The following is a 22,472-nucleotide window of genomic DNA, read 5'->3' on the forward strand; positions in this document are numbered from 1 at the left end:
TCATGAATGAGTAAATTTTTAAACTCTAATTTCTCTTCAATCAATTGGTAGAAATAGAAAATTTAAGCTTCGAGGATATCAAAAATACGAAAATCATTAAAAACGAGACAAAAATCGTACCTATATAAGCCATAGAAGCTTGGCCGAATGGAGCTCATCCATGGCTGCCATTTTTGATTCTTTCCCACGGTTGAAGAAGAAAGAATGAAAAAAAAAGATGATAGCTTTTATCATTTTTGTCTTATTAGGTCATTTTAATTAATTTACAAAATTACCCTTTTTATTTCAACCAAATTTCAAAAATACCAAACAAATATCTATCCACTAACTTACTAAAGGACTAATTATCACATAAGAACTTTCAGTTTAAAACTCATAACAATTAGAAACCTCATATATAAAGAACTCAACTTTTGCACTTTTTACAATTTAGTCCTTTTGACTAAATTGAGTGCCCAAACTTCAAAATTTTCGAACGAAATTTTTACGAAATATTTCCATAAATTTATAGACTATAAAAATATAATAAAAATAAAATTTTTCTCGTCGTGTTTGTGGTCCCGAAACCACTATTCCGACTAGACCCAATTTTGGGCTGTTATAGTTTCTAACACCGATATAAACTTTGAGAGCATCTCTTCAAGGTTCGGTTTCTTTTCTTGTTGGTAGGGTGGTTGTTGGTAGCCTGGAGGTCATTGTGGTCTTTGATTTCCTTGACCGCCCCACGAGAAATTGGGGTGGTTCCTCCAACCTGCATTGTAAGTGTTACCATATGGATTGTTTTGAGGTCAAGGATTATTACCCAGGTAATTTAATTGCTCGTTATCCATGTTGTGGCCATAAGGTTGGTATTCCAAATGGCTTGTTCCACCTCCACTTGCTTCGCACTGCATTGCTGGGTAAACCTGTGAAGAACTAAGAAAACAATCAATTTTCTTATTCAAGAGTTCAACCTGATTAGAGAGCATGGTGACTGAATCAACATTATAAATGCCGGCTGTTTTTGTTGGCTTTGTCCTCATGACTTGCCACTGATAGTTATTCAGTGACATCTCCTCTACAAACTCATAGGCATCTTCAAGTTTCTTATTATTGATGGTTCCGTCAGCAGCTGCGTCAACCACTTGTCGAGTCGAAGGATTCAGGCCATTATGGAAGTTTGAACCTGTAGCCAAAGCGGTAACCCATGGTGAGGGCACCTTCTCAAAAGTCCTTGTATCTCTCCCATGCACCGTAGATTGTTTCTAAATCCATCTGTACAAAAGAAGAGATATCATTACGTAATTTAGTCGTTTTAGCCGACAGAAAATATTTTAGTAAAAATTTTCGGTCGTTTGTTCCCAAGTAGTAATTGACCCTCGTGGTAACGAGTTCAACCACTGTTTAGCTTTGTTTCTTAATGAAAAGGGAAACAACCGAAGATGTATAGCATCATCAGAAATGCCATTGATTTTAAATGTATCGCAGAATTCCAAAAAGTTTGCTAAGTAAGCGTTGGGATCCTCATCCTGCAAACCGTCAAACTGAGTTGTATCGTTGAATAGTGTTAGGTTTCAGTTCAAAAGTAATTGCAGCTACAGCAGGTCTATCTATGCTTGATTCAGTTCTTGTTAAGGAAGGTTTAGCATAATCATACATAGTGCGTGGAGCAGGATTTTGATTAACCGCAATTGCATGAGGTAGCTGATTGTTTTGGTTTTCAGCCATCTCTTCGGTTGGGGGTTGAGTATCATCCTCTTGCTCGTTCTCTGTGTATCTAAGCTTCGCCTTATTTCTCTTTGGTTTCTGTGAACTGTGCTATTGATTTCTTCGTCAAAAAGTAGTGGTCCTGATGGGTTTCTTCTGGTCATAAACTATAAAAACCTGCCAAGAGAAGGAAAAAGTAAATTAATAAGTAATAATAATAATTAAATTAAATTAAATTGCAAGAAAAATAAATGGCTAAAGTAATAAAAATTGAGCGTTCCTAATATCTTAGTTCCCCAGCAACGGCGCCAAAAACTTGATCGCATGATTTCATAATAGGTTTTAAATATTTATAATTAATCGTTCTTGAAACTAACTATTATCGCGATGTAGGCAAATGTACCTATCGAACAATAGTATAGTTTTAGCAAGACTGGATTGTCGAACCCAAAGGAACTAAAAGTACTAGTAATGACTGTCTTTTTATTATCTAGCCTAAGAATAAAGAGGTTTCTGTTTTAACTAACTGATTATCTAAACTAAGAATTCACAAAGAATGGAATTGGGGAATTGCTTTTGGGAAAATCGATTGAATTAAGACAATACATAAGGAAAAATCCACCTAGACTGTACTTGTTATTCTGGCTCCGAATCGGACAATTTATTCATTTAACTTGTTCCGTAGAGATCCCTAAGTTATGTTATTATCCCTATTCAAGACTAATAACGTCTAATCCCTAGATTGAATAATTGAGACCTTTCTCTAATTAACACCCTAGGGTTGCATTAACTTGATCTATGGATCCCCTTATTAGGTGTCACCCTAATCCGATAAAATCTTGTCATCCTATGTCTAGGTGCGTAAACAACTCCGCTTAATTATGACAAATGTACTCTTAGAAAGGGTCTATTCCTCCTTTAAATAAGAGCTTATCTTGAATCAGTATCCTAGGATATCAAAACAAGAATTAAGAACACATAATTAAGAACAAGTTAAATATTTATCATATGATTCAGAAAATAATAACAAGATTTGTCTTAGATTTCATTCCCCTTAGGTTTTTCGGGGTTTTAGTTCATAACTAAATAAGAAAACATCTCAGAATAATAAATAATACAAAACATGAAGAAAACCCAAAACTCCTGAAGGGGAACTTGAGGAAAGATCTTCAGTCTTGATGGTGAATCCGGCTTCTAAGATGGATCAATTGGCTTCCTTGGAGTAATTCCTTACTCCCTATTCTGTGTGTCCTTTTTCTTCCTCCTCTAGGGTGTATTTATAGACTTAGGAATGCCTAAGAGCCCTCAAAATTAGCCTTTTCCGAATTGGACTCAACTTGGGCTCGGCAGGGACACGTCCGTGTGGCACACCCGTGTGAATCGTGCTTCAAAACTACCAAATTGACACAGTCGTGTGGTCTACCCGTGTGAGGAAGTCCAGGCCATGTTGATTTCGTACTTTGGCCCATTTTCTCCGTTTTTGGCCCGTTTCTCGTTCCTTTCGCTCTCCTATGCTCTCCTAAATATAAAACATGAAATTAAAGCATTAGGAGCATTGAATTTACCAATTCTAATGGAAACTCATCCTTAAAATGCATTAAGCATGGAGTAAAGATATGTATAAATTACTATTTGTCAGTAAGATTTTCGAGGATGAAAATCCCTAAAAGGGGAGGAGAGCTGTAACAGCCCATTTTTAGTTAAATAGAAACAGTGGTTTTGAGACCACAAATCCAAAGTCAAAATAATTATTTTATTATTCTTTTAATGTCTACAACATGAAAATATGTTTGTGTGAAATTTTCGTTAAGAAATTTTATCGTTTGATTAGTTAATTTTATAAAAAGAACTAAATCGCGTAAAATGCAAAAGTGATGTTCTAATAGTTAAAGGTGTCTAATAGCTATGGAATATTAAAGTGGAGGTCCTTATGTTGCAATTAGACCATGATTAGTGTGGTTGGACAAAGGTGGACATGATTAATGAATTTTAATGAATTAATAACAAGGTTAATTTGGTAATTTGCAAATATAAGTTAATTAAATAAAAAAAACATAATTTTAAGGCTTCCATCTTCTTCTAGCCGAATTTAAAGAAAGAAAAAGAAACCATTTTTGTGCTTTGAAGGTTCGGCCGTGGTACCTTGAGCATGTAAATGATTTTTTACTCTGTTTTCAATGATTTCTATGTTTTTGAGATTGTTGCAACTAGGTCTAGCTAGCCCAGGTACTAATTTGCAAAATTGTTAAAGGTTTAGGGTTTTTACATTGATGAATACATGTGTTTTTTGATGTTGGATGATAGATTATGAATGGTTTTTGATAGATAAACAAGTTTTGCTAAGTGATTTTTAGTGAAAATGCCAATTAGGGATTAAATTGTGAAATGTGGAAACTTTGTGGTTAAAATGTAAAATAAATGAAAAATCTGGGCTGCTAGGGACTTAATTGTAATTTAGCTAGCATAGGTTGTGGTTAAATTGCATGAATTTGTGTTTTAATGAAATAATGACTAAATTGTAAAAGTTGTGAAACATTAGGGTCAAATGTGAAAAAGTTCCTTAAAGTGAATTTTGGATTAAACTGAATAGAGAGATGATTAAATAAGTTAATTTTGATTACATATAGATCAAGAAAAGCGAAACTCGAATCTAGATCGAAGGAAAAACAAAGTTCTCGACTAATCGACTAGTTTAGCCGTTTTTACGTTCAAGGTAAGTTCGTATGTAATAAGCATTATTATAATTATGTTTTAAATGCTTTGATATTGCATAAATTGTGAATACTAGATTATAGACATATTCGAAAATGGTCCAACGATGACTCGATGTTAGAAATCCCGGTTGAACCTTAGGAATAGACTTGGATACTAGTGACATGTCATTAGGGGATTACTGTGATTATGTGATCCGGGTGTTGGTCCTGTACATCCTACCAGTGGCTGAGTATACCGGCATGTGTTGCGGTTACTTGACAGCTTGTTGGAGCAGCACCATGTAGCTACGTCTTGACCCACAGCTTGTGTGAGTAGGCCTGTTGATAGCTCTACTGTGAACAGTATATGTGATATGAGATTGAGATAGCTTCGGTTATATATGTGGCACTTCGGGTGCTAGATACATTGAGTTAGTTCGAGTCATGATATTGGCACTTTGGTGCGAGTTTCTCAAGTATCTGATAGTTTTTTGAATGGTTCAATGGGTAAATGAAAGACGTGGATGTGTATTGTAACACATCTTACCCGTATTCGATGCCGGAATAGGGTTTGAGGCATTACCAGACTTAAACACAAGCAAACATACAATCTCGGGTTATACATTTGCGTCCAAATTAAAAACATTCGTATTTAATCATAATGTCCCTAATACGGGCCAAAACATGCATTGGAAGTGGTTCAGGATTAAACCGAGAACTTTAAAAAAATTTTCACTAAACAGGGGTCACACGCCCGTGTGAGTGTGGGGCACGCGCATGTGGGTGGGCCGTGTAGTCACACACACCCGTTTCCCTAACCCGTGTAACTTTCAATTTGTCCCCTAAGAGCAAGTTGAAGTCACACAGCTAAGACACGCGCCTGTGTGCTTAGGCCGTGTGCTCGATACTGAGCATTCTGTTTTACAATAATTTAGGTGCAGGGGACACACGGCTGGATCACACGCCCATGGGATGACCGTGTGTCACACACGACCTAGACACACGCCCATGTGTCTACCCTTGTGGACAAAAACATGGCAATTTACCAAGCCATTTTGCCACCCTCATTTGCACACATCTACACAACATCACATGACACAATTTCAAGCATGTAAGAGCAACCAAACAATCACAATCACAACCATGACCATAACATGTCATTCTCATATCATTATTAATCATACTTAAAACATCAACCTTTCCACATCAATTTATGCAAATTTCCACATTCACTAATGACATTAATATAAATATACTCATAACCAACATTAGTCAACTTCCAAAGCTATATAAAAAATGAACCATGAACCATTATAAGCCGACTCATATGGCCAAAGACCAAGTCCCTATACATGGCATAAAATTAAAATACTTGAATTCATTTATACCCAAAATGATAGCTTGATAGTGTGATAGGATCGCCGGCGACCTCCAACCCGAGCTAGCTTAATAACCCTATAAGATATGGGAAAATAAGGAGGGGTAATCTATATAGCTTAGTAAGTCCGAAAGAAAATAGAAAGTAGCTCTTACCAATCTTTTATATCAAGTCCAACAATTTAAACATAAGATAATACAAATTGCTATGAATTTCACAGTTATAATTTTATTCAGCCACAATGTTTAGTCTATCAAGTTATAAACAAAATTTAACATATCTTGGCATTAGCCTAACAATCGTAATCTTTCCTTTGTAACATACTATAGCAATTAACAAATCATTTCAAACCTCATAGTAAACATGCACATTAATTATGGGTACTCATATTTCTAGGCATAGATCTTAATATCTTTCAATTGCTTAAACTTTTATCTTCCCTTACTTTCATAACCATTTTTAATAGGCAATTATGCCAATCTTTCCTTTTTCTCATATCCGATAAATCGCAATTTATGTGAATAAAACATGCTATTCAATTTGGCCCAAAATCCAACCACATGATCTTCAGCCGAATTTACCATGAATTTCATACATCACAAGTATATACCAATAATCACAAGGTTTTCACAAAACCATTCTCGTGGAAATCATGAACTCACAATTTCATGAAGTCAATGCTTATAAACTTTACATACATACCTGTACCATTACGTGATACTTACATACTCTTTCTCTTCTTTGACATACCTGTTGAATTTCCCGTTGAACCACTTCGAATACTATCAGATACCCAGAAAATCTTGCACATAAGTTGTAACACCCCAAACCCGTAACCGTCGCCGGAATAGGTTAAGAGGCATTACCAGACTTGTAACTCAGTTCAGAACAATCATTTATCAAATAATAACTCATTTCAGAAATTGTCAATCATTCACATTCAATATATATACTTAAACCAAGCATACAAAAATTTAATCATACATTCAGATCTAATTCGTATCATATAAAAATTCCAAGTACTTAGAAAATTTTCATAATTTCAATGGCCACACGGCCATGTGCCTAGACCGTGTGCCATACGCGGCCAATAGACACACCCACGTCTTAAACCGTGTGGAAATAGGGCATACATACTGACTTATCCATACAGCCACAAGACACGCCCGTGTGCCAGGCAGTGTGAAAATTAGGAAGGTTACTGACTTGGCCACACGGTTGACCGCACGCCCATGTGCTAGCCCGTGTGCCATTCACACGGTCAGTAAACACGCCCGTGTGTCTAAGCCATGCTTTAGACTGACTTAAATTCGTAAGGCTACCCAAGGGGACACACGGCCGTGCAACATGACCAAGTCTCACACACGACTGAGACACACGCTCGCGTGGACAAAAATAGGCTATTTGCAAAGCCATTTTGCCACCCTAAAAACACAAACATTCATAAACATAAATAACCACATTTCACAACCCAATTGGAAAACATCTCATAACCATTTCATATACAATATGTACCATGCATAATCCATTCTTCTAACAATACATATCAATACCTCAATTGCATACTTTTATTCAAACATTACCATACCAAAACATACCATCTTCAAACACATATATACAACCAAAATATGATACCAATAACCCAAATCACATGGCTTAGCTTATACACAAAACAGACCAAAATCAAGTTGTCAAGTATCACAACTAACATCATTTAAACTAGATTTTCACAAATTCAAAATACCAATCGGAATTTGGATAGTGTGACGAGCAACTCTGACTTGTGCGAAACAAGCAAGCAATGAGCCTCTATAAAACATAGAAAAAGAAACAGAGTAAGCTTATAGCTTACTAAGCCCATATAATTCAGAATTAAACATACCATTAATACAAAATCAAGCAATAATAAAATGCCAACAATTCAATTTAACAATCACCTATTCAACATAGTCATCACATGTTAGTCATTTAACATATACATAAATTCATACATAATACAATACTTTGTATCATTCTAAATTCACATGTCATACATATAACATTAATAGCATATATATAACCCATAACTTATCCGTATAAACAACATTTAAGCCTGTTGAACCTATTAGAACTTCAAAGGATACTCGAGTGAACAATGTCAATAATCCGTCAATTCATTATCATATATGCTCTTTCGAGCCATGATCAGTAAGCTTCTCTTGAGCTGATAGACAGTAGGCTCTAATGAGCTAAAACGGTAAACTCTAATGAGCTGAATAGTAAGCTCTTTCAAGCTGAAACGGTAAGCTCCAATGAGCTGAAACAGTAAGCTCTTACGAGCTGAATCGGTAAGCTCCAATGAGCTGAGTTGTGGTGAGTTTGCAACAAATGCAGCTCAACCAATACAGTAATCCCAGTAACATGTCGCTGTATCCAATGAATTCATATAGTTCAAACGGGACTCGATAACAATACAATATATCATTAAGACATTCATATTTCAAGTATTTCAAGTATTTCAAATATATACATTCAATTCAACAATTACAAGTATAGAAAAGTTCGATTCTAATTATACAAACTTACCTCGTCATTGCTCATATAACTTTCGTCTTGCAACGCCCCTAACCTGTATCCGTCATTGGACTAGGGTTAAGAGGCATTACCAGACATATCGGAACATTTCAAAATCATTTTATAGTTAAAAGTCATACATCATCATATCATAGTCAAATATCAACATAAAGTCCCTTTCTTAGGTCAACCAGACCTCAAAAAAACATGCATTAGAAAGAGGTTGGGACTAAACCGAACACATACAAAATTTTTTGAAACTTTACAAATTTTCTAAGTTACAAAGGTCACACACCCATGTGAACAGGCCGTGTGCCTCACACGGTATTAGACACGCCCGTGTTTCTAAACCGTGGCAAATAAGGCATACATACTGACTTGTCCACACGGCCACAAGACACGCCTGTGTGCCAGGCTGTTGAAAATTAGGGAGGCTACTGACTTGGGTCACATGGCCAGTCAGATGCCTATGTGTCTAGCCTGTGCTCGAAACTGACTTTGCCACACGGCCTGGCACACGCCCATGTGTGCAACTGTGTGGTCTACCCAGGTTCATTTTGAAATGGCCCTAGAGCAACATAGTAGAGACACATGCCTGTGTCCCTGCCCGTGTGGGCAAAAATAGGCCATTTACATGGCCAATGTGCCACCCATTATGAGTCTTCCTTACAAGCATCAAAACCAAATCATTTTATACCAAATATTTAAACATTTCATCACCAAAACATATTCAAGTCATGCCATACCATCATCAACTATTTTCATGCTTAAATCCATACATAATTCCAACTCAAACATAATAATTCCATCTAACTAATACATACCATGAACACATGATTCATATCACATTTATAACCATTTCAACCACAAAACTAACTTACCAAAAACACCATTTCACTAAGCCATATATAAACACCAGATTTACCATTTTTCCATCACACATCATACACCACAATCAAACCATAAGTTCAACCATAATCAAGCCATATCTTATGGCATGATATGCCCATCTCAAAAGATAACACGTAAATCCTACCTATACATGACATACTTTGATATATACATTTTCAAAAGGTACCAAAATAATATTTAATAGTGTGGTGATGATCCTCGACGATCCCTGAGCTTCCAGTAGCTTCGATCACAATGTAAACACACACAAAGTAAGCTTTCGAAAGCTTAGTAAGCCATATACAAATAAACTTATCATTTTAAGCATATAAGTATTATAAAATACATATACTCCATAGCCAATTACTATCACAAACCACATAGTTCATATACATTTCACCTATTCTCAATTTATTTGCACATATAGCATATTTTCTCATACCCATATCACATATCATCACTTGCACATATACTTACTTCTCAATAACAAATGTTAAACACATCTCCACGTACCAAAATAGGTTATTCATTCATATAATCATGCATTTCTTAGAATACCCGTTGAACCATACGAAATCAAATAGGGTACGTGAATAGCTCGGTAAGCTCGTACAATACCAACGTCCCAGACGTGGTCTTACATGTAATCAAAAATCGAAGCCACTATCCTAAACAGGGTCTTACACGAAATCAAATACGATGCCGATCTCCCATACATGGTCTTACACGTAAATCTCAAATCGATGCCAACGTCCCAAACATGGTCTTATACGAAATCACATAACGAAAATCCTATGTCATGACATATGTATCCTAACTATTCCTATGGTTCGTATGGGGCTTTTGAATGTTGTCACATAATCAAAACTTTCTCAATATCACATAAACACATTTATTTGTACATAGACTTACCTCGTACAGAAATGAAAGGAAACAAACGGCTATTCAACGATTTTCGACTTTCCTCGATCTAATTTCGTATTCTTTGGTTCTTGATCTAAACACATTCAAATTTAAATATTTTATTCAACAAATCATTCAATTCAATCCAAAAACATATAATTAGGGCATTTTACAATTTAGCCCTCATATTTTCACATTTTGACACTTTAATCCGTATTTAACAAAATCACAAAATTCACAAAATTTCCTTACACACATGCCTAGCCGAATTTTCATTTAGTTCATACAAGCCCACATATTTCATTCATTTCACATTTTAGCACCTCAATTTCTCATTTTCACAATTTAGTCCAAAATATTCAAATTCATCAAAAATCCCAATACAAAACATAATAATCTAACACATATCTTTCGTTTTCTATCAACAAACTTCATAAAACTTACATTATCAACAATGAGACATCTTAAAATCATCATCAAATTCAGAAATTGAGACATGGGCTTGATAAAATACAAAGAAACGATCACAAAAACATAGAAATTATCAAATACCGAGCAAAATACATACCTTAATCAACAATCACAAGTGTCGAACCCTAGCTTGATCTTTTCTTTTCTTTTTCTTTCAAATTTTAGCAAAATGAAATAAGAATGAACTAATTTCATGCTTTGTTTTATTAATCTAATAACATTAAAATACATTTTACTAAAATAGCCTTATTATTATCATTTAAAATCCACTAACCCTTGGCGTATAAGTCCTTTAATAAATTCAATGGTCTAATATCAACATAAGGACCTCTGCTTTATTAAGACATAGCACTTAAGTACTTTTAACAAATAGCTAGCCACTTTTACATTTTACATGATTCAGTCCTTTTATTAAATCGGGCGCACAAACGATAAAATTTTCACACGAAATTTTTCACAGATATCAATTCAGTTTTTATACGCACAAAAAATAATATTAAAATATTTTTTTAACTTGAATTTGTGGCCCCAAAACCACTATTCTGACTAGGGTCTAAACTGAACTGTTACAACTCTCCCTCTTAAGGATTTTCGTCCCCAAAATTCTTACCGGTGAACAAATTCGAATATTGTTGTCTCATAGCATCTTCGGGCTTCCACATATCCTCTTTAATACTGTGACAATGCCACATTACTTTTACTAGCGAAATTTTCTTATTTAGCAGTTCTTTAACCTCGCGAGCCAAGATACGGATAGGTTCTTCTTCATAAGTCATATTAGACTGAATTTCTATCTCGGATAGAGAAATCACATGCGAAGGATCGGATCTGTATCGTCAAAGCATCGATACATGAAATACAGTGTGGATCTTTTCTAGCTCAGATGGCAACAACAATCTATATGCAACCGGTCCAATACGCTCTATGATTTGATACGGCCTGATGAACCTCAGACTCAATTTACCTTTAGGGTCGAACCTAAGTACTTTCTTCCACGAAGACACTTTTAGAAATACTTTGTCGTCGATCTCAAATTCAATGTCATTTCATTTCAAATCTGCTTATGATTTCTGATGATCGGAAGTTGGTTTCGAACTTTCTAGAATTGTTTTTACTTTTTGTTCAGTCTCTTTAATCAAATCAATCCCATGTATCTTATTCTCACTTAGCTCAGTCCAATACCAAGGTGTACGGCATTTTCTACCATATAAGGCTTCGTACGGTGCCATTTTAATGCTCGATTGAAAACTATTATTATAAGTAAATTCAATCAACGGCAGATATTGTTCCCACATACCTTCAAACTCAAGAATACAACGTCTCAACATATCCTCAAGAATTTGAATAATCCACTCGGATTGACCATTCATTTGCGGGTGAAAAGCAGTACTGAAGTGTAATTTCATACCTAAACCTCTTGTAGTTTCTTCCAAAACCGCGAAGCGAATCTCGGGTCTCTATCTGACACAATAGACAATGGCACCTAATGTTCAACTTTAACTTGCTGACAGATCAAACATTTCGAAACAAATTTGGAGATATCTCTTTCATTTCGAACCACCAGTAATGTTGTTTCAAATCATTATACATTTTCTTACTACCTGGATGTATAGATAAATGACTTTTGTGAGCTTCGTTCAAAATCATCTTTATCAACTCTGGATTTCTCGAAACACAAATCCGATCTTGGAATCTCAGACATTCATCATTATCAATTTGATATTCAGAATTAGAATCCAAATCACGCTGAGCTCATTTTGCTATTATCTCATTATCAACTTTCTGAGCATCAATAATCTGTTGTAAAAACAACGGTCTCACTTTCAATTCGGCTAAAATCAAACCATCATCGGACAGAACTAAATGAGTATTCATCGCACGTAATGCAAACAATGATTTCCGACTCAAAGCATCAGCAACAACATTTGCTTTTCCCAAATGATAATCAATAACAAGTTCAAAATCTTTTAGCAGTTTTAGCCATCTTCTTTGTTGCAAATTCAAATCTTTCTGAGTCATCAGATATTTCAAACTTTTATGATCAGAATAAACATCACATTTCTCACCAAATAGATAGTTGAGCCAAATCTTCAAAGCAAACATAATAGCTGCCAAATCCAGATAATGTGTCAGATAATTCTTTTCGTGCGGCTTTAACTATCTCGAGGCATAAGCTATAACCTTGCCTTCCTGCATCAAGACACAGCCCAGACCATTCAACGATGCATCACTATATATTACAAATTCTTTACCCAATTCTGGTTGTATTATCACCGGAGCTTCTGTCATAGGGCTTTCAACTGATCAAAGCTTTTCTGACACTTTTCAAACGATTCAAATTTCACATCTTTCTGAAGCAATTTCGTCAACAGAGTAGCAACCATAGAAAAGCCTTTCATAAATCGTCTATAATAACCAGCAAGTCCCAGAAAACTGTAGACTTCAAAAACATTTCTCGGAGGCTTCCAATATAAGATAGCTAAAATTTTACTCGGATCAACTTGGATACCTGATGCTAACACAATATGTCCCAAAAAACCAACCTCGCATAACCAAAATTCACATTTACTGAACTTCACAAATAACTTCTTCTCACGTAAAGTCTGTAGCACATTCTCAGATGTTCGGCATACTCAGATTCATTATGAGAATACATCAAAATGTCATCAATGAATACGACAACATATCGATCTAAATATGATCTAAAAATTATGTTCATCAAATCCATAAAAATAGCAGGTGCATTCGTTAATCCGAAAGGCATAACTAAAAACTCATAGTGTCCGTACCTTGTTCGAAAAATAATTTTCGAAATGTCTGAATCTTTTACTCATAACTGATAATAGCCTAATCTCAGATCTATCTTTGAAAACACAGTAGCTCCTTTCAATTGATCAAACAAATCGTCAATTCGGGGCAGAGGAATTTGCTCTTAATAGTCACTTTATTCAACTGATGATAATCAATGCACATTCTCATAGTACCATCTTTCTTTTTTCACAAACAGAAAAGGAGCAACCCAAGGTGAGAAACTTGGCCTTGCAAATCCTCTATCAGTCAACTCTTACAACTGAGATTTTACTTCTTTTAACTCGGTCGGAGCCATTTTATATGGAGCTATCGAAATTGGAATAGTCCCTGGCACTAATTCAATGTCAAACTCAACTTATTGAATTAGAGGTAATCCCGAAAGCTATTCATGAAACACATTAGGGAATTCACAGACAACAGGCACTGGTTTAATTTTCTTTTCTGTCACTTTCGAATCTATCACATAGGCAAAATAGGCTTCACAACCCTTTCTCACATATTTTTAAGCTAACATCAAAGAAATCACTATCGGTAAACCATTCAAATCACTAGGCTCAATCCGAATAATCTCATCATTCTGACATCGCAAATCAATAGTCTTCTGTTTGTAGTTTACAATTGCATCATGCAAAGTTAACTTATATCAAATTCATCGAATGGTAATAACATCAAATCAGCTGAAAAACATGAATCTTGAATCATCAACGGACAATTCTTACACACTTTGTCAACCAAAACACACCGGCCTAAGGGGTTCAATACTCTAATTACAAATTCAGTAGACTCTATAGGCAAAGTCTTACTGCTCACTAAATTCATGCATATATAAAAATGCGTTGATCCGGGATCTATCAATGCAATCACAGAAGTATCGTAAAGTGTAAATGTACCAGTTATAACATCGGGAGACAGAGCTTCCTCACGAGCCCGAATGGCGTAGGCTCTGGCAAGTGATTGAGCCTCAGATCTAACAGTCGTATCTTTAGTTCCCCTCTGGCTATCACTCACATTACCCGTATTTCTGGGTGGTTTACCTCTAGCTGTATTGCCACTCGGCCTCGAATTTTGCACAATCTCTTGTTCTACAGACTCAAGACATTCATGGATAAAGTGATCTAAGGATCCATATCTAAAGCAAGCTCGATCATTCAATCTACAACTTCTCGGATATCTTTTACCATAATGTCTACACTCGGGTTGATCAGATCGGACATCTTCAAAACTTGCAACAAAAGTAGCTGGGGCTCTGAAACTCGAATGCAATTTAGTATAATCTCTACTCAAATGTCCCACATTAGCCTTTGAATGGCTAAAATCATCTTAGAATTTCTTTGATGTCGAATGAAATGACTTGCTCGATGATCTTTTTTGCACCTCTCTACTTTTTGAGTCGGCTTTTCTTTTTTCTTTCCCGAGTTCTTCAGCTTTACATGCTCGTTCAACAAGCACAACAAACTCTTTTATCTCCAAAATCCCAACTAACAACTTGATGTCTTCATTCAAGCCATCTTCAAACCTTTTACACATTATTGCTTCAGTCCAGACACATTGTCATACATATTAGCTCAATCTCACAAATTCTTGCCTATTTCTGTAATTGACATACAACCCTGTTTCAACTCAAGAAATTCTTTGTGTTTTTGATCGATAAATCTCTGACTGATGTACTTCTTTTGGAATTCAGATTGAAAGAAATCCCAGGTGACTCATTCTCTCAGAACCACTGATATCAAAGTCTTCCAGCAATGATATGCTGTATCTCTAAGAAGTGACATGGCATATTTAAGATATTCTTCTGGAGTACATAGCAATTCATCGAACACTTGTATCGTATTTTCTAGCCAGAATTCAGCTCTCTTAGCAACATCATTAGTAGTAGCACAAAACTCTTCAGCATCATATTTTCTAATTTTATCAACAGGTGGCTTACTCAACTGAATCAGATTAGCTTGTGGCATGATAGGAACTTGTGGAGAATTTAGCAAGGGTAAAGGTTGTGGAACAGTCGGATTAGTTCTCATATACTGAGTGAACCAATCATTTATCATTTGGTAAGAGGCTTGCTTAGCCTCTCCCTCGTGGCTACTAGTAGTAGGTCTAGAATCAGATAGCGCTATCCCATGAGTGGGAATAGGTGCATTATTTTCAACATTGTCAGCTACGGCTCGTTCGAGATCCATTTACTGTATAAAAACACATTTTCATTGTCAGGAATCATCACAGTATCACAATTCATATATATGGCATGTATAGTTAGACTCACATATGATATGTTATCCTAGAATCGACTAAACTGTAGCTCTGATACCAACAAAATGTAACACCCTTAACTCGTATCCGTCGCCGGACTAGGGCTAAGAGGCATTACCGGATATATCAGAATATTTTGAAATCATTTCATAGTCAAAAGTCATACATCATCATATCATAGTCAAAATATCATCATAAAGTCCCTTTCTTAGGTCAACGAGACCTTAAACATGCATTAGAAAGAGGTCGGGACTAAACCGAACACATACAAAATTTTTCAAAACTTTACAAATTTTTTAAGTTACAAAGGTCACATGCCCGTGTGAACAGGCCATGTGCCTCACACGGTATTAGACACATCCGTGTGTCTAAGCCGTGGCAAAACAGGGCATACATAGTGATTTGTCCACACGGCCACACGACATGCTCGTGTGCCAAGCCGTGTGAAAATTAGGGAGGCTATTGGCTTAGGTCACACGACCAGTCCCACGCCTATGTGTCTAGCCCGTACTCGAAACTGACTTGGCCACACGGCCTGGCACACGCCCGTGTGAGCAACTGTGTGGTCTACCCAGGTTCATTTTGAAATGGCCCTAGAGCAACACGGTAGAGACACACGCCCATGTCCTTGCCCGTGTGGGCAAAAAAAGGCCATTTACAAGGCCAATGTGCCACCCATTATGGGTCTTCCCTACAAGTATCAAAACCAAATCATATTATACCAAATTTTTAAACATTTCATCCTCAAAGCATACACAATTCGTGCAATGCTATTATCAACTATTTTTATGCTTAAATCCATACATAATTCCAATTCAAACATAATAGTTCCATCTAACTAATTCATACCATGAACACATGATTCATATCACATTTATAACCATTTCAACCACAAAACTAACTTACCAAAAAAACCATTTCACTAGGCCATATATACATACCAAATTTACCATTTTTGCATCGCACATTATATACCACAATTAAACCATAAGTTCAACCATAATCAAGCCATATCTCATGGCATGATATACCCATCTCAAAACATAACAGATAAATCCTAGCCTATACATGCCATACTTTGATATATACATTTTCAAAAGGTACCAAAATAATATTTGATAGTGTGGTGATGATCCTCGACGATCCCTGACTTCTAGTAGCTTCAATATCTATAACATAATGCAAACACACACAAAGTAAGCTTTCAAAAGCTTAGTAAGCCATATACAAATAAACTTATCATTTTAAGCATATAAGCTTTATAAAATACATATGCTCCATAGCCAATTACTATCACAAACCACATAGTTCATATACATTTCACCTATTCCCAATTTATTTTCACATATAGCATATTTTCTCATACTTATATCACATATCATCACTTGCACATATACTTACTTCTCACTAACAAATGTTGAACACATCTTCACATACCTGAATCGGTTATTCATTCATACAATCACGTATTTCTCAGAATGCCCATTGAACCGTATAGAATCAATTAGGATATGCGTATAGCTCAGTAAGCTCGTACAATGCCAATGTCCCAGACGTGGTCTTACATGTAATCAAATATCGATGCCACTATCCCAGACAGGGTCTTACATGAAATCAAATACGATGCCTGTAACAGCCCGATTTTGGGCCTAGTCGGAACAGCTATTTTGGGACCACTAATCCGAGGATAGAGAAATTATTTTTAATATTATTTTATGTGTTTTGGAATGATTATATGAGAGTATGAAAATTTTGGTGAATTAATTTTAGCGATTTCATGCTTAATTGTGAAAAAAGCACTAAATCGCATAAAGTGCAAAAGTCCTATTTTGATAGCTAAGGGTGTCAAATAGCTAGAGAACCTAAACTAGGGGTCTTTAAATGGAAATTAGACCCTTAAAAGACAAGCTAGCCGACCATAGAGACATGAGGAGTCAAAAAGTTAAAAGATGACTAGGGTTGGTAATTGATGACATTAGCAAATTGAATATTAAAATAAAATCAAAAGGGTCATCTTTCTTCTCCATTTTTTTCCATCGAATACAGCAGCCATTAGAGGGGTTTTCAAAGCTTGAAATTTTAGCCACTTAGTCTCTCTACAAGTAAGTGATCTTGATGGTTTTTCCTGATGATTTTTGTACTTTTAAAACCCTTGTAGCATGAGCTTTCAAATAAGGGGACTATTTTGCAAAATGGTTGAAAGCCTAGGGTTTTACAATGAGAGTGTTCATTTTGTTTTCTAAAATTATATGGAAGAAAATGAATCATGGTAGTAAAATAAACAACTTTTTGAAGTAGTTTTCATGGAAACCCTAACTAAGGACCATTTTGCATAAGTTGTAAAATAGTTGATAAATGTGTGAAATAATGAGAATTGTGGGCTGCTCCTAGTATAAAAAGTATTTGGCTAGGCTTGATTAAAAAGGAAATGTGATAAAAATTGATTTTTGGGGCTAGGGGTAATTTTGTGAAAGTCTAAGGGCAAAATGGTCATTTTGCCCAATTATGAATTGTTGAGTACCTAGATCAATAAAATGATTAAATTTGTGAATTTTTATCATTATAGATCAAGAATTACAAAATTCGGGCCTAGATCGGGGAAAAGCAAAACAAGTGGACTAAATCGAACTAGTCGTCTACATTTTGTAATCTGAGGTAAGTAGTATGTAAATAATACAACTACATTGTTATTATATGTGTTTGAATTGATATTTCATAAATTTCTTGTTTGTGGAAATGATTATGTATGATGAATACTGAGATAGTAGAACTCTCGTTTGAACTTTAGGAAATAAATTGGATATTCATGCCATGACATTCGGGTTATTTTTGTGCTAGTGTAAGACATGTCTGGGACATGCATCGGCCACATTATGAGATCCAATGTAAGATCATGTCTGGGACATGGCATCGCCATTGAGACGAGAGCTAGTGTGAGACATGTCTAGGACATGCATCGGTCTCGAGATGTAAGCCAGTGTAAGACATGTCTGGGACATGCATTGGCTACGAGATGTGTCAGTGTAAGACCATGTCTGGGACATGGCATCAGCATGTATAGAGGTGTCAATGTAAGACCACGTCTGGGACAGGGCATCGGCATGGATATCTGAGAGCTAGTGTAAGACCATGTCTAGGACATGGCATCGACCTCGGTTTCGATAGTCAGTGTAAGACCATGTCTGGGACATGGCATCGACTTGATGGATGAGCCAGTGTAAGACCATGCCTGGGACATGGCATCGGCACTATACCCTATGTTTGAGGCTTAGTCAATATTCGATAGTATTCCAAATGGTTCAACGGTGAGAGTTACAGTTTAAGTTAAACGAGAAAAGTATAACTGTGTTGTGAGTGGTACAGGTACCTATTTGAAATGTATAAGATGTGAGCTCAATATATGCTATGTGAATTGAATTGGATAGTGATGAGTAAGTTGTGCTTATGCCTACTTTTGTATTAGAAGCATGATGATGAATGATAAAGTTGTTGTTATATCTATTTGCATGTAACTTACTAAGCTTTATGCTTACTCCCTCTCCTTATTATTTTCTTATAGTGCCGCCTAATTAGCTCGAGGATCATCGGATGTCGGAGGCATCGAGCACACTATCAACCAAAGCACTTGGTATAGTTGGTTTTATTATTTTGAATATGGCATGTATAGGGCTTAGACTTTTGAGTTTTCTGTCAATATTAATTTGGCCAAATGTGTTGGCTTGGGATGAATCCCTTCATTTTGTATAAAGCTTTGGATAATGGCTAATGTTCGTCATTGATAAATGCAAATGATGATATTTTCATAGATGAGTAAATTGCATGAAAGAGATAATGCCTTGTGTGGCTGATTAGACCTTGTATTGTTGTGTGGATTTTTCATGTTTGATGTTATATAGGGTAGTGCAAGTAAGGGTCGCAAAAAGGCTTGGTAAATAGCCTTATTTTGTCCACACGGGTAGACACACGAACGTGTGTCTAGGTCGTGTGTGACACATGGTCAGCCCCATGGGCGTGTAGCTTGGTCGTTTGTCCCTTACACGTAAAATTTGCAAGTCAATATGCATGTTAGTAAACACACGGGCAGAGACATGGTCGTGTGTCTTAGCCATGTGAAGAACACGGCCTATGGCCACGGGCGTCTGCCCTAAATTGGACGCTGACGTCAAAAACAGAATATCAAGGTTTTTAGACATGGGCTAGGACATGAGGTGTCATGGCCATGTGAGGGACACGGGCCATAGACACAGGCATGTGTCAAGCCGTTTTAAAACCCTTGTAAGTTTGAATTTAGAATTTAATTCACACAGGCATGGGACATGAGCGTGTCCCTAGATGCTTAGGCCATGTGCCATCAGCACGACCGTGTTATAATGACCACACGGGCGTGTTTCCCTTCCACACAGGCATGTGCCCTGTTTTAAGAGTTATTTTTCTAAGGTTAGTTAAAGGACCCGGATTGGTCCCGAATGGTTTTCCAATGGATGTTTGGGGCCTCGTAGGCCCATATTCAGGAGTTCATACAAAGTTCAAAAAAGTTTTTAATTTGACCGAGTTTTCATGACATCGAAATGATTGTATGCATGTGATTAAGTGTGGTAACGCCTTGTATTTTGTCCCGGTGTAGGGCTCGAGTGTGGGGTGTTACAATGCCGATGTCCCAGACATGGTCTTACACATAAATCTCAAATCAATGCCAACGTCCCAGACGTGGTCTTACACGAAATCACATATCGGAAATCCTATGTCATGATATATGTATCCTAACTATTCCTATGGTTCGTACGGGGCTTTTGGATGTTGTCACGTTATCGAAACTTTCTCAATATCACATATTCAGCTTCTATATCATTTCATTATAATTCAATATCATATAAACATGAATAAATCAATTCAAACACATTTATTTGTATATAGACTAACCTCGTACAGAAATGAACGGAAACAAATGGCTATTCAATGATTTTCGACTTTCCTCGATCTAATTCCGTTTTCTTTGGTTCTTGATCTAAGCACATTCAAATTTAACTTTTTTATTCAACAAATCATTCAATTCAATCCAAAAACATATAGTTAGGGTATTTTACAATTTAGCCCTCATATTTTCACATTTTGACCCTTTAGTCCCTATTTAACAAAATCACAAAATACACAAAATTTCCTTACATACATGCCTAGCTGAATTTCATTTAGTTCATACAAGTCCACATATTTCATTTATTTTACATTTTAGCCCCCCAATTTCTCATTTTCACAATTTAGTCCAAAATACTCAAATTCATCAAAATCCCAATACAAAACATAATAATCTAACACATATCTTTCATTTTCTATCAAACAACTTCATAAAACTCACATTATCAACAATGGCACATCTTAAAATCATCATCAAATTCAGAAATTGAGACATAGGCTAGAATACAAAGTAACGATCACAAAAACGTAGAAATTATCAAATACCGAGCAAAATACATACCTTAATCAACAATCACAAATGTCGAACCCTAGCTTGATCTTTTCTTTTCTTTTTATTTCAAATTTTAGCAAAATGAAATAAGAATGAACTAATTTCATGCTTTGTTTTATTAATCTAATAACATTAATATACATTTTACTAAAATAGCCTTATTATTATCATTTAAAATCCACTAACCCTTGGCATATAAGTCCTTTCATAAATTCAATAATATAATATTTTCAGAACCATTTAATGCAATTCACATATATTTGGAAAATTACACATTTGCCCCTATACTTTTGACTACTTTGCAATTTAGTCCTTTTTACATAAAATGGCAAATTTATACAATTTACCCTTAAACAATGTATAGTCGAATTTCACATAATCTCATAGTAGCCCATATTTTCATTTTATTCACATTTTTAACCACAACATTTTTATCTTTCACAATTTAATCCCTAATTCTCATTTTTGTCAAAAATCACTTTATAAAACTTGTATATACATTAACAACCATCAATAATCTAACAAGAAACTTCAAAAAACCCATGTATTAAATAATGGCATATCTCAAAATCTATAATAGTTTCAAAAATGAAGGTACGAGCTAGCTAGATTAAGCTGCAACGAGCTCAAAAACGTAGAAATAATTAAAAAAATCGAGTTAAAATGGACTTACAATTTGATCCTGCAATGGACGAATGTTTTCAAGCTCTCCCAAACCCTATTTTCTCTTTTACAATCAGTTAAATGAAGAAGATGACACCAAATTAAGTTTTTTTTATTGATTTTAACATTAATTACCTATTTACAATTTTAACCTTTAAAACATTTAATAATTTCAAAAATACCAATCCAACCACTTCCACTATGTCATTAAAGGACTAATTACCATGCAAGTACTCCCATATTTCTGTCCATACAATACTTTTATCAACTAGAACCCTAATTTTACACTTTACGCGATTTAGTCCTTTTTACCGAATTAAGCATTTAAACGGCAAAATTTCTTTACGAAACTTTCACATAATTAATCTATCATGCTGTAAACCTTATTAAAATAATAAAATAAATATTTTGACTTTAGATTTGTGGTCCCGAAACCACTATTCTGATTTGACCTAGGACTGTTACATAAGTGCCACATATGTAGCCAATTCTACCTCATATCTCATAACACATATAAGCTCGCTCTTGAGCTATCCACAAGCCTGCTCACACAAGCTGTCAGTCGAGACATAACTACGCAGTGCTACTCACACAAGCTCTTAGGTATCTGCAACTCATGCCAGACTACCCTGCCACTGGTAGGACGTACAAGACCAGCACACGGAATCACGTAAATCATATAATCTCATAGTTTCCTAGTGACATGTCA

General features: G+C 35.6%; 1 non-coding gene across 1 annotated transcript; it reads left to right on the top strand.

Moving 5' to 3' along the window:
- The first annotated feature begins 1,181 nt into the window (after window positions 1-1,181).
- Window positions 1,182-1,287, top strand: LOC128283342 (small nucleolar RNA R71). Its single transcript, XR_008273684.1, has one exon. It is a non-coding gene; the product is annotated as a small nucleolar RNA R71 (small nucleolar RNA).
- Window positions 1,288-22,472: the final 21,185 nt, after the last annotated feature.

The sequence above is a fragment of the Gossypium arboreum genome, chromosome 10 (assembly GCF_025698485.1).
Source record: "Gossypium arboreum isolate Shixiya-1 chromosome 10, ASM2569848v2, whole genome shotgun sequence".
Lineage (NCBI taxonomy): Eukaryota > Viridiplantae > Streptophyta > Magnoliopsida > Malvales > Malvaceae > Gossypium > Gossypium arboreum.